Source organism: Perca flavescens, chromosome 22 (genome assembly GCF_004354835.1).
Source record: "Perca flavescens isolate YP-PL-M2 chromosome 22, PFLA_1.0, whole genome shotgun sequence".
Lineage (NCBI taxonomy): Eukaryota > Metazoa > Chordata > Actinopteri > Perciformes > Percidae > Perca > Perca flavescens.
This window is the reverse complement of record NC_041352.1, coordinates 26,328,121-26,342,380: the sequence shown is the minus strand read 5'-3', so window position 1 is coordinate 26,342,380 and position 14,260 is coordinate 26,328,121. Positions and strand designations below refer to the sequence as shown.

Genomic DNA, 14,260 nt, shown 5'->3' with positions numbered 1-14,260 from the left:
TGGGTTTAGATGAAGAAGAACGGACAGTTGGGTTTAGATAAAGAAGAACGGACAGTTGGGTTTAGATAAAGAAGAACGGACAGTTGGGTTTAGATAAAGAAGAAGTTGGGTTTAGATAAAGAAGAACGACAGTTGGGTTTAGGGTGAAGAAGAACGACAGTTGGGTTTAGATAAAGAAGAACGGGACAGTTGGGTTTAGGTAAAGAAGAACGGGACAGTTGGGTTTAGATAAAGAAGAACCGGACAGTTGGGTTTAGGTAAAGATGGTGTGTGTGGTTACAGCATTAATGTTTTGGTGACACACGGGACATGAACCGTGGTCTCCTGGGGGAAAGTCCTGTGTTGTTTGACCCATCCACCCACCCAACAGGCCTCCTGACGTGACATTTTGGGCTTTCATACCACCTCTACTGCTGTGTCTCACATACCACCTCACTGCTGTGTCTCCCCACATACCACTCCTACTTCCTGTCTCTCACATACCACTCTCTACTGCTGTCTCCACATACCACTCTACTGTTGTCCACATACTACCTCTACTGCTGTGTCCCTACACACTACTCTCTGCTGTCTCTCTACATGTACTACTCTCTACTGCTGTCTCTACATACTACTCTCTACTGTTGTCTCCTTACTACTCTCTACTGCTGTCTCTCTGCTTTCTCTCTACTGCTGTCTCTCTACATACTACTCTCTACTGTGTCTCTACATACTACTCTACTGCTGTCTCTCTACATACTACTCTCTACTGTTGTACATAGTACTCTCTACTGCTGTACTCTCTACATACTACTCTCTACTGCTGTCTCTCTACCTTAGTACTCTCTGCAGCCTCTTCATACTACCTCCCACATCACAGCTGCTGCTCTGCCCGGTCGTCCCATACCAGAAGCTAAAGGGTGATTTTGCGTCGGTATCTGGCTGAGGGCCTCTGACCAAGCTTCTGTATTTTCTGAGGTTGGGAATGAGAACGAGTTGATAAATAGCCTCTAAGGTCGTCTAGAATATGGCGAATGAAAAGGGGGATGTACTCAAATGGGCACAGTCATATCTGCCTCAGCCACGGTTTGATTATTTTTTTTTATAGCTACACTGGCCGTGGAGTCACGCTTCGTATTGCTGTCAGCTGCTTAAAACACCTTCTCTCAGTAACAGATTCATTCATTTCTAACACATGGTTCTGTTGAGCTTAAGGAACGGTGGAAATACATCACCAACATGAACTAAAGTTAATTCTAATGTGTTTCTTTACTTTTTCCAAAAATAATCCTTGAGTATTATAATTATTTCAGACGGATGTTCAATGGGTTTACACCTGGACTTTTCTCGTTAGATTTCAGGAAATAAGCACAACGTAGTTGAAAAAGGCGGATAGCTTGTTTAGGGCAGCAGCTTTTTGTTTACATTCAACGTGACGGCCACCGGCCGCAGCAACGGGTTAATGCCGCTGTCGCTGCTATGTCACCCAGATCTTTTGCTCTGATTGGTTGAAGGACTATCCACCACGCCCAGAGGCATTTGAGCCGGCGGCCCATTGGTGACGCCTTTGAAATGGGCTGAATGAACCTTAGCACAATTTTTAAAGGTAGCCTGGTTGACACCAGAGACCAGGCTACCTTTTTCTTTAAATTTGTGCTAATTTCCTGAAATGTTTCGAGACTGTCTCTGAATTTAATTCATGCAAATTAACATCAGTCTAACAACTGTTCTCTAATGAAAAGCAGGCTTTCTTTTTTAAACTCTGGAAGTACTTCCCTGCAGAGTTTTGGTAAAAAAACAAGGCTACGGTCACACCAAAACCAGCATAGCGAGATTTCTTAACGTGGGCTTTGATTGTTATAAATTGAAGCTAGCGGGTGAGCGGCAAGCTAGCCAGTTCAACAACCAAAAGTTAAACACTATAAATTTCAAACATTCTTTACTGCTGGCACACGATTGACTGGAAGCCATGCCGCGTGGGTCAAATGTCAGAACTAGTAGTCAATGCTACAAATTTACCTGTAAAAGTCCACCAACGATAAAACCTAGCTAAATGCCGCTGTGATAAAAAGCTGGTGTGACCATGGCCTGAGCACAATAAACAGCCAATAAGAATACAAATATTACAGCACCATCAAGCATTCAGTCCATCAAACCTACCAAGCTCAATACAATCAACTTTGGCGCGATTAAAAAAAAAAAGGAGAAAACTGTCTGTGATGGAAATGAGGCGACTGGTCTGAAATGAGCACTAGGCCTCGGCTTGTCTTTATAGTTGCATCTCATGTCGCTAATTTGATAGCTCCTTGACTCCTCAGTCCTCAGGCTGAACCGGAAGTAGTGCTGCGCCCAGGCAACTCCCAGTTACAGTTTTTGACGCCACACACACACATAAACAACAATGGCGCCCCCTGTTGATGCTGTACAGACGCCCGGTGATTAACAGTGAGAAATAGAAATAAATAGACATAAAAAGGCAACGTAAAGTAATTCCGCAAGATTGTAATCAAAACAATACACATAACGATTGGGTACTGCTACAGGTTATCTTTATTAAACAGAGCCCAAAAATGTGTCGCGATTAGAAATCGCTAGTATCAGCTAGCGCTAGCTAACGCCAACGTTAGGTAGCCGCCAGCTAACGTTAGCTAGAAGGGTTGGTCGACTTTGCATGGAACGCTACCAAGTCGGAATTGAAGTCATAACTTACGGGCTAAAAATTGTGTCTGGAAATAAGAGTGTGGATCGCCCGCATCTGACAGGCATTAAGATATTTATGTCCGAGCCCGACAGTTCAAATCTTATTTTTTCCTCACACTAATGACACATGTACGCTTGTTTGTGTGGAAAGCTTTTTTATTAAGCAACTGTAGGAAGGCATTCAAAATGTCAACAGTATCAACTGTCTTTATTTTCTGAGCTCACTAGATGGCGCTTTTCTGTTCAAAGAAACAGGTTAAAGGAATGGCAATTCAGTGTGTTTTCAACCCTTTGTTGAACAGAAAGCGCCATCTAGTGAGCTCTGAATGTAAAGACAGTGGTTCGCCAAGCTTCATTTGACCATCACTAGTCAACAGATGACACGGGCAACAAGTGCACGTTAACACAGGCGCGCACCTACATAATAAGCTGTTTTAAATTTAAAATGTTCAATGCCTTATTGCGCTGATGTGACCGAGCCCAACCCGAAACCCCAACATCATTTCAAAATAAATAAATTTAAATAAAAGCCGGCCCGGTTCCACCCTCTATCTGGTACGCAACATTGTTCTGTTCCTCCTATTGTTATACTGAACTATGATTTTTATTTATGTATCTTATATGGTATTACATTTGTATTCGTTAATATTTTTATTCTTATTTTTAATCCCTATTTTGCTCTTTGTTTTTTTAATGTTTGATGTTTTGTGTAAAGCACTTTGAGTTGCCTTGTGCTGAAATGTGCTGTATAAATAAGATTGCCTTGCCTTGCCTTGCCTCGGTGAAGGCCGCGCAAAGCTCTTATTTCTGCTTTCAAGGAGCGAGCATCGAGGAGGGATCATCGAGGAGCTATAGGCGAGGAAACAGGAGAGCAGCCTTCCTGGAAGTCACAAGAGCTGCAGGAGTTGCCACTAAAAACACATTCCCTCGCCGCCTCCCTCCTTTCTGACCAGACCACTTGAAATGTATCCCAACATTAGCCACTTTAAAAAGAAAAAAAACCAAATTGTGGCTAATTTGGGAACAATCTTTCTCTCATATTTAGTTTTTTACACTGTGCTCTCATTGTATACTTTCCTTCCATTTTCATTTCTTTTTATTGCATCTTGATTGTATTTTTTCATAATAATAATAATAACGTAAACCTGTATTTTTTTATTTGTGACCAAAAGCCCTACTAGGGACTAAGTGTCGAGAATTAGCTTCGGCTAAAAAACACTACGATACATACATCAGATGGCTGTTGAAGTTTACCTATGTTTTGTCCCTATCTAAATAAACCTTAAAGAATCCCGCGCCGGGAGTCTTTAAGGTTTTTAAGGTGGGAGGGACTAAGACGCGAGGAGTCAAGGGAAGTCAAGGGAATGCAATTTAAGGGACATGAGATGCAGCTATTGATTTTGTGGCGTTAAGCTTCAAGCCTCACGTTACACGCTTTAGTGTGTACCTCAGGCTATATGGGAACCCTAATGTAGCGCCTGATATTGAGTGTGTACCTCAGGCTATATGGGAACCCTAATGTAGCGCCTGATATTGAGTGTGTACCTCAGGCTATATGGGAACCCTAATGTAGCGCCTGATATTGTGTCAGCACCCGGGCAGCCAGAGAGCGCTGTCTAGGCCTAGCCTACTAAACATCAATAATTCATGGTTGACTTTAACACTGTGTAATTCCACGATTGTAAGCAGGGCGAGGATCCATCAAAATTTCATCATTGTCATCATTTCCAGCTCGACGGGCGCTGTTGAATATTTCATGTTATCGACCTCCGAGGTCAGGTCAGCGTGTGATTGGATGAGCTCTCTGAGGGAGGACGGACCTGCAGATGTCCCAGGAAAGGCAAACAAACCAGGCCGCCGCCATATATACGGAGATGTAGTAAAAATCCATTTTGGGTGTGTAGTTTTTCTTTCTGCAGATGAATTCAAAACTCAGTTGTTGTTGGTTTTTCATTTATTTTTTCAGTTTCAAGAGTAGCTGTCACTCTGTTTTCTGTTTTCTTTTTTTCACGTGTGGTTTTCTTTTGATTTTCTTCGTTGGGTTTTTTTTTTGTTTGTTGTCGTCGTCGTTGTTGTTACGTTTCTCCTTTTGTTGATTTGTGTGGTTTTTTTTTTTGTTAAAACGCCAGCCAAGTCAGTATGGTCGGCAGCGTGGTCAGGACCAAGGCGAGCCCCTGGCGCCGGGCCGATCTGGGCGCCTATGTTTCCACCGCCACAGAGTTCAAACAAACTCCCACGGAAACCAGGTTGCGGGATTCCTTTTCAGTTTCTCCCAGAGGTCCGTGGCGCCCTCCTGGCAGTCGGCCAGTGCCGTCGTGGCACAGGAGTGGAAGTTATCCCAGTAACTGGCAGGAGAGAAAACACAGCAAGCGTTAACACCACCAAGCTTATGACTGCAGTGGGAGGCACGGTTTCAAAACTGAATGCATCGTCTACTCAAAGAGGCACAGCTAAGAAGTGGAAGCCATCCCAGAATCTGGCAACGCAGCGAGGAAAAGCTTATGAAGACACAGCCGGTGAAGTTTATATTTCCAGTAAAACAAAGTGTGGGAGACTCTTATCTGAGCATATTTCTACACTCGTCTTTTCCATGAGTACATACCAACTTCCAGCTAGGGGTCATGTTCTTTCTATATTTTCTGGGGAAATTATTCAGTATTATGGGGTTGTTTCAACAAATATACTCCAAACCATAACCAGACGATCGGGCTCGATGGTGTTTTAAGCCCCCAACGTTGACTTCAAGGCAGCTGTATCTGAAGTCTACCGACCTTAGTGGACTTTAAAGGTCCCATGACATGGTCTCTTTTATATAGACCTTAGTGGTCCCCTAATACTGTATCTGAAGTCTCTTTTATATAGACCTTAGTGGTCCCCTAATACTGTATCTGAAGTCTCTTTTATAGACCTTAGTGGTCCCCTAATACTGTATCTGAAGTCTCTTTTATATAGGCCTTAGTGGTCCCCTAATACTGTATCTGAAGTCTCTTTTTATATAGACCTTAGTGGTCCCCTAATACTGTATCTGAAGTCTTTTATATAGACCTTAGTGGTCCCCTAATACTGTATCTGAAGTCTTTTATATAGACCTTAGTGGTCCCCTAATACTGTATCTGAAGTCTTTTATATAGACCTTAGTGGTCCCCTAATACTGTATCTGAAGTCTCTTTTATATAGACCTTAGTGGTCCCCTAATACTGTATCTGATGTCTTTTATATAGACCTTAGTGGTCCCCTAATACTGTATCTGAAGTCTCTTTTATATATCTAGTCTCTTTTATAAGTGGTCCTAATACTGTATCTGAAGTCTCTTTTATATAGACCTTAGTGGTCCCCTAATACTGTATCTGAAGTCTTTTATATAGACCTTAGTGGTCCCCTAATACTGTATCTGAAGTCTCTTTTATATAGACCTTAGTGGTCCCCTAATACTGTATCTGAAGTCTCTTTTATATAGACCTTAGTGGTCCCCTAATACTGTATCTGAAGTCTCTTTTATATAGACCTTAGTGGTCCTCTAATACTGTATCTGAAGTCTCTTTTATATAGACCTTAGTGGTCCTCTAATACTGTATCTGAAGTCTCTTTTTATATAGACCTTAGTGGTCCTCTAATACTGTATCTGAAGTCTCTTTTATATAGACCTTAGTGGTCCCTTTTAATACTGTATCTGAAGTCTCTTTTATATAGACCTTAGTGGTCCCCTAATACTGTATCTGAAGTCTCTTTTATATAGACCTTAGTGGTCCCCTAATACTGTATCTGAAGTCTCTTTTATATAGACCTTAGTGGTCCCCTAATACTGTATTATTAGGTGGTCTTGACCAACTGCCACTTTGCTCGTTTGAAAGCCATGATGTCTCTCTCTCTCTCATGGGGGGGGCAAATTCTCTGGGTGAGCAAAGCAGAGAAAGGGGAGGTAACCTTGCTCCTTTATGACCTCATAAGGAGGAGATTCCTGATTGGTCCATCTAAGCTTTCATTTGCTCAAAGGTAGAGCAGGATACCCAGGGCTCGGTTTACACCTATCACCATTTCTAGCCACTGGGGGACCATAGGCAGGCTGGGGGAACTCATATTAATGTTAAAAAAAAAAACTCATAATGCCATGGGACCTTTAAGGCACCTAACCCTAATCTTAACCATTGCCTAATCCTAGTGCCTTCCAGGCAGCGCTGCCTGAAAATTAGGGCTGCCACCTTTTAGTCGATTAGTCGACTAATCGGTCGCTTTGGTCTTAGTCGACTAAGATTTCTTTAGTCGATTAGTCATTTTTTATGCTTATTCATGCTTAATTACTTATTTCCAAGAAACTTCTTAGCACATTTATGGTAAACACAAGATTTAAAGTGGTGCTTTTGCAGGATTACTTGTGGAGAAACTCAGTTTTACAGATGGTTAATTAACTACATTTATATTGTGCTTTTCTAGTCTTAACCACCTCTCAAAGCTCACAGCTCTGTCAATTAAATCAACTAATCGATTAGTCGACAAAATCGTATAAGTGTTAGTCGACTAAGAATTTCTTTAGTCGAGGACAGACCTACTGAAAATGCGACAAAAAAGCAACAAATTTAACAAAAGGTGACAAATGTCTGAGAAAGCCACAAAATGTAGGCAAAAACAACAAAAGTGAGGAAAAAAAGCAACCAAAAAAAAAAAAAAAAAGTGACATGCAGTAACAAAAGCACGTCAATAATCTCTCCATGTCTGGCCCTTGGTGGGATTCTCTTTTTCCAGTGTGGCCCTCTGGGAAATTGAGTTTGATACCCCTGGTTCTCGTGATTCGCAGGTATATGCAGTAATACCCTCTAAGAAAGCTCCAGGATTTCCATATACCCACTTACAAATGCCCAGTGACACGCAACAACATACTTTCCATTACAATTTTGATATATTTTAAATTGTCATCTGTTATTTTCTTCTTCACATAGGCTAAATAAAAGGATTTCCACTGTAAATTGGTGCATAAAACTGTATCCGACTACAATACACTAGACCATACCACTGCTGCTTCGTGACATTGGCTACAGACCTCCATTCGTTCGGTCGTTTCGGCGGACATTACGGTTAAATTTAGTCCACAAAATATGAGCATTTTGCTCAACGAAAGTTAAGATCAGGCTCCAAAAGTTAAGATTAGTTAACAATGGTGGTTTGGATAACACTCCTTAAGAACATGTATTTCCTGGGTGAAAGTCTTTAGTTTTCCCCACTCACAATCACCTTTTCTCCGGCTAAATTTTACCATAAAAGACGGCTAAACTTAACCGTTATGTGACCATCCGACGGTCGCTAATTGATATTTTTTAATTGTTGTGCATGACTTTTCTTGCGTTGTCATAGGAACCCGCTCAAGGGAGTCCCTTCAAAACGTACATTATGGTTGTTTCTACCAGTCCACCAAACTATACTATTATGGTGCCATTTCAGCTTTTTTAATGGGAGCGTGCTTATGTTCCCACATTTCTAAGAAAATTTGTTTTTACTGTAAATTAGACACTAAGTTCCCACATTTCTAAGATTCTTTTCAAAATTAGGCCCTATGTTCCCACATATCTAAGATTTTTTTTCCAAAATAAGGCCTTATGTTCCCACATTTCCCACATTTATAAGATTTTTTACAAACTTAGGCCCTATGTTCGCACATTTATAAGATTATTTTCAAACTTAGGCCCTATGTTCCCACATTTATAAGATTATTTTCAAAATTAGGCCCTATGTTCCCACATTTCTAAGATTCTTTCCAAAATTATGCCCTATGTTCCCACATGTTCCCACATTCCTAAGATATTTTTTCCAAAATTAGGCCCAATGTTCCTACAGTTCCCACATTTAAAAGATTCTTTTAAAAATTAGGCCCTAAGTTCCCACATTTCTAAGATTGTTTTTTCCAAAAGTAGGGCCTATGTTCCTACAGTTCCCACATTTATAAGATTGTTTTACAAAATTAGGCCCTATGTTCCCACATTTCCCACATTTATAAGATTATTTTCAAAATTAGGCCCTATATTCCCACATTTATAAGATTATTTTCAAAATTAAGCTCTATGTTCCCACATTTCTAAGATTCTTTCCAAAATTAGGCCCTATGTTCCCACAATTCCCACATTTCTAAGATATTTTTTCCAAAATTAGGCCCTATGTTCCCACAATTCCCACATTTCTAAGATGTTTTTCTCCAAAATTAGGCCCAACGTTCCTACAGTCCCCACATTTAAAAGATTCTTTTAAAAATTAGGCCCTATGTTCCCACATTTATAAGATTTTCTTTCAAAATTAGGCCCTATGTTCCCACATTTCTAAGATTCTTTCCAAAATTAGGACCTATGTACCCACATGTTCCCACATTTCTAAGATATTTTTTCCAAAATTAGGCCCTATGTTCCCTCATTTCTAAGATTATTTTCAAAATTAGACCCTATGTTCCCATAGCTCCCACATTTCTAAGATTTATTTCTCCAAAATTAGGCCCAATGTTCCCATATTTCCTTTTTCATAAATTTGTATCAGATTTTATCCCCCGAACACAAACAAATGTTGTGGGATGATAGGGCTTAAATGAAATGAAATGTAGCAATACAAGACTTAACTTTGAAAATGTCCTAGAAATGTGGGAACATGGGCTGTGGGAACATAGGGCTGTGGGAACATAGGGCTGTGGGAACAGGCTGTGGGACCATAGGGCAATGGGAACATAGGGCTGTGGGAACATAGAGCTGTAGGAACATAGAGCTGTAGGAACATAGGGCTGTGGGAACATAGGGCTGTGGGAACATAGAGCTGTAGGAACATAGGGCTGTGGGAACATAGGGCTGTGGGAACAGGCTATGGGACCATAGAGCTATGGGAACATAGGGCTGTGGGAACATAGAGCTGTAGGAACATAGGGCTGTGGGAACATGGCTGTGGGAACATAGGGCTGTGGGAACATAGAGCTGTAGGAACATAGGGCTGTGGGAACATAGGGCTGTGGGAACATAGGGCTGTGGGAACATAGGGGCTGTAGGAACATAGGGCTATGTGAACATAGGGCTATGTGAACATAGGGCTGTAGGAACATAGGGCTGTGGGAACATAGAGCTGTGGGAACATAGGGCTGTAGGAACATAGGGCAGTGGGAACATAGGGCTGTAGGAACATAGGGCTGTGGGAACATAGGGCTGTGGGAACATAGAGCTGTAGGAACATAGGGCTATGTGAACATAGGGCTATGTGAACATAGGGCTGTGGGAACATAGAGCTGTGGGAACATAGGACTGTAGGAACATAGGGCTGTAGGAACATAGGGCTGTGGGAACATAGAGCTGTGGGAACATAGGGCTGTGGGAACATAGGGCTGTAGGAACATAGGGCTGTGGGAACATAGGGCTGTGGGAACATAGGGCTGTAGGAACATAGGGCTGTGGGAACATAGGGCTGTAGGAACATAGGGCTGTGGGAACATAGGGCTGTAGGAACATAGGGCTGTGGGAACATGGGGCTGTGGGAACATAGGGCTGTAGGAACATAGGGCTGTGGGAACATAGGGCTGTGGGAACATAGGGCTGTAGGAACATAGGGCTGTGGGAACATAGGGCTGTAGGAACATAGGGCTGTGGGAACATAGAGCTGTGGGAACATAGAGCTGTGGGAACATTGAGCTAACCCTGTTCTAATAATGTTTTAACGGCTCTTTAAGGTTTTACGAGAGCACTTTAAATTGCCTTGTTGCTAAAATGTGCTATATAAATAAATCTGCCCTTCTCCCTTGCTTCCTATCCTCCTTTCTTTATTTTCTGTCCTTTTCTCTTTTTTATTTCTTCTTTCCTTCCATGCCTCTCCCCCTGTTTCACTCTTCCCTTTCTCCCTTTCCTGTATCTCCTTCCCTTCCTTATAGTCCCCTCCTCCACCCTTCATCCTTCCCTTTTATTTCTCCCTCGCTCCCCATCCTCATTTATTTCCCTTTTCATTTCCTGTTTTTCATTCCCTCCCTTTTATTCTTCTTTTCTACCCTGCCTCTCTCCCTCTTCCCTCTTGTTTATATCTCCTTCTTTTCCTTCATTATTACCATGTTTTATTCATGAGGCCGCATCCTCCTCCCTAGTTTCTCCTCCCTCTCTTACTTCCTCTTTGCCTTCATTATTCTGTCCTTTTTCCTTTTATTTAGTTAGTTTATTCTGCGTTTAATCCCAATATTCTTTGTCTCGCTCTTTTTTCTGTCTCTCATCTGTTCATCTTTTTTTTTCTTTATTCCAACCTCCTGCCAGTTGATGTAAAGTTGACACCATGCAGCCTGCTGCCACACACACACACACACACACACACACATGCACACACACACACACACACACACACACACACACACACACACACACACACACGTGCAGCGTATCTAATCCAATCTTCCAATCTGCTCTTATTGATGTTGACCTTCTGAACCGACCATTCGATGCTACATCGCTGAGCAGTGGCGTGTGTGTGTGTGTGTACATCGTGTGAGCAATTGTGTGTGTGCTCCTGTGACACGCTGTGATGTGCTGTCACTAAATTAAAAAATCATGTGTGTGTGTGGTGGGTGTGGGGCTTCTTCCTGCAGTGGGCCATCTGGTGCCCACCGGTTTGGTGGTGGGATAAATTAAAAAATGTAGCTGATGGGGGGGGGGGTGTGGGGTGGAGGGGTGGGGGATGTCTTAAACCCTCCACACACACACCCCTGCCTTGCACATATGCCCGCTGGTGCCCTCAAACCTCAGTTTTTCAGGGTCTGGGTTAAAACTCATATTATTTTTTCTGTTAGATCAAGACTCAGGAGGTGTAGTTTGATGGGGGGGGGGCCATTCTCAAGTTATCAGCCTCATGCATTGATAGGGTTAGGGGGCCTCTAGATGTCTAGGGGCTGCTCCCTCCACACTTTTTGTCCACCAAAGTTGCGAGTTGTTTTCACATATGCCCGAAGTTCCCCCCCCCCAACTATACGCCTCAAACCTCAGTCAGGGTCTGTAGTTAAAACTCATATTATTTTCTTTGTTAGATCAAGACTCACGAGAGCATCACATGTAGTAAAAAATGTCATCATTTAGCATTTAATGGCCATTCTCAGCAGTTATCAGTTTGTTGCATTGATAAATGAAGGGGCCTGCTACCACATAGGGGGCTGCTCCCTCTTATGGTGCTACCTTTTTGTCCAGAAAGTTGATTTACGAGTTGTTTTTAGGAGTTAAACGGAAGTCCCCCGCCCCCGAGGTCGGATACTACCTATAGACATGTCTCTGAACTCAGAGGACCCCGAGTTAAACATAAAGATGGTATACTGCATCACATGTATAAACATTGTGGTTTTCTACAGTTTTAAGCACTTTTGTGTTTGTTTAACCAAATGAAGAAGGTACACATAGTGCTGTATACTGCTACCTATAGACATGTCTCTACAGTCTTATTAGGAGTTAAACATAGTGCTGTATACTACTACCTATAGACATGTCTCTACAGTCTTATTAGGAGTTAAACATAGCGCTGTATACTGCTACCTATAGACATGTCTCTACAGTCTTATTAGGAGTTAAACATAGTGCTGTATACTGCTACCTATAGACATGTCTCTACAGTCTTGTTAGGAGTTAAACATAGTGCTGTATACTGCTACCTATAGACATGTCTTATAATAAGACTGTAGAGACATGCCTTATATTTTAGATTCTTCAAAGTAGCCACTCTTTGCTTTTTTATTAATAAGGGAAATAATTCCACTAATGAACCCTGACAAAGCACACCTGTGAAGGTAAAACCATTTCAGGTGACTACCTCATGAAGCTCATTGAGAGAACACCAAGGGTTTGCAGAGTTATCAAAAAAAGCAAAGGGTGGCTACTTTGAAGAATCTAAAATATAAGACATGTTTTCAGTTATTTCACACTTTTTTGTTAAGTACATAATTCCATATGTGTTCATTCATAGTTTTGATGCCTTCAGTGAGAATCTACAATGTAAATAGTCATGAAAATAAAAAGGAAACGCATTGAATGAGAAGGTGTGTCCAAACTTTTGACCTGTATGTAGCTACGAAAAGCAATGCACTGTAACTCGTATGTATTCCACGCCTTTATAGCTGTAGAAGCTGTTGAAGAACGTGGATTTTCGGCTCTTTAAACACAGGACTTTGACCCAATATGTCCCAGGAGTGTTTTTTACAATCTTACATGACAGCTCTTACATTTTGTCAGCTAAACTTAACTGTTAACTGGACCTTTCTGGACCTTTTCTCGGCTAAAATGAACTGTGCAGAGCGTCGGCAGTCGTAATTTTCGTAGGATATCCTACGAACTGTTTTGTCCGATATCGTAGCGTGGACTCTAGCAGGAGTTAGCCGCGGTTGATAACGAGGATCTAAATAACGAGGAAACAACATTATCGTTAGTATGTAGTCTCACTTCAGGTGTCATCTTCCAAGGCGTGTGAGTGTGTGTGTGTGTGTGTGTGTGTGTGTGTGTGTGTGTGTGTGTGTGTGTGTGTGTGTGTGTGTGTGTGTGTGTGTGTGTGTGTGTGTGACGAACCTGCAGATCTTGTGCAGGTTGTCCCTGTCGTCCAGGTCCTGGGGATAGTTGGCCATGTTCTCCCCCAACTGTAGCAAACAGTCTGAGAAACCTTTAAACACAGAGTCACATTGACCAGCGCTGACCAGCACCGTCTGCAACACGGAGACTGCCGGAAGAAAGGGAAGAGGAAGAGGAAGAGGAGGAAGAAGAGGAAGAAGAAGAGGAGGAAGAGGAGAGAAGGAAAAGACGAAGGGATGGGGGAGAAAGAAAGAGAGAATTTGATATTAAAGAAAATCACAATACGCTTCTCTGTTTGCTGTCTCCTTGCAGGATAAGAGGCAGGCCTCTGATTGGCCACGTCTGCTCTGTTTTCCTATTGGACGAACAACAAAACATCCGGACCACCTTTCCTATATATGAGGTACTATTTCATTCATGAATTCAAAAAAGTTACACCTCAAACGTTAAACCTACTTTTTGGAGTTTTTAGTACTCTTTCAAACTTAAAGCAACTCTTCAACATTAAAGGTGCAGTAGGTAAGACTTATAAAACGAACTTTCTGTCATATTTGCTGAAACTGACACTCAGTCCCCTGATCAGGGATTGAGTGTTTGTTGAATAGTGAATTATATCGGGAACACCCAAACAAGATTTCGGACACAAAATCATCGCCGCGTCAGGAGATGTGCCCATTGTTTGTGTAGCATCATGTAAACAAACCCGAACTAAAAATATATATATATATATATATATATATATATATATATATATATATATATATATATATATATATATATATATATATGTTGCATGTTACATTTCCACAGTTTAGAAAACTAAAGCCAGCTCCATTTTTCCTTTTCATTTCTCGCAGATGCTTCTGCTTCTTCTCATCCTCCGGGTAAAACACGACCGTGTTGCATTGTGGGTATACGGGAGTAAAATGTAGGGTACATCATATGCAAGTGGGTACACTGCGCTTCAGAACTCGAACCTCCTATGGTGCCATTTTGATGCTAACAAGCCATCACCTCCCGTTAGCATCCCATTGACTCCCATTCATTTT

At 41.7% G+C, this 14,260-nt stretch overlaps 1 pseudogene; it reads right to left on the bottom strand.

The window, feature by feature from the left end:
• Positions 1-4,796: 4,796 nt before the first annotated feature.
• LOC114549171 (neuritin-like) overlaps positions 4,797-14,260 on the bottom strand; it is a 22,197-nt pseudogene continuing 12,733 nt past the window's right edge.